The sequence below is a fragment of the Fukomys damarensis genome, unplaced genomic scaffold (assembly GCF_012274545.1).
Source record: "Fukomys damarensis isolate Sample0158 unplaced genomic scaffold, DMR_v1.0_HiC HiC_scaffold_18, whole genome shotgun sequence".
Classification (NCBI taxonomy): Eukaryota; Metazoa; Chordata; class Mammalia; order Rodentia; family Bathyergidae; genus Fukomys; species Fukomys damarensis.
Window position 1 is genome coordinate 9,783,963 of NW_022900930.1, and position 241 is coordinate 9,784,203.

General features: G+C 38.2%; 1 pseudogene; it reads right to left on the reverse strand.

Annotated features, from left to right (window-relative positions):
- LOC104848874 overlaps positions 1-241 on the reverse strand; it is a 14,454-nt pseudogene that overhangs the window by 10,623 nt on the left and 3,590 nt on the right.

The following is a 241-nucleotide window of genomic DNA, read 5'->3' on the forward strand; positions in this document are numbered from 1 at the left end:
ATTTACTGCTTTTTTTTTTTTTTTTTTTTTTTTTTTTTTTTTGTGGTACCAGGGATTGAACTCGGGTCCTTGCCCTTGCGAGGCAGGCCACTGAACCACTGAGCTAAATCCCCGGCCCCCCTGTCTATTTTATGAAGCTAGTAGAAACTTGAAGCAAGAAATTTTCCAGAAAGAAAAATTATACACTAACACCCCTCATTAACTTCACTGAGAAACACTCTACAAATTATTAGCACACTGG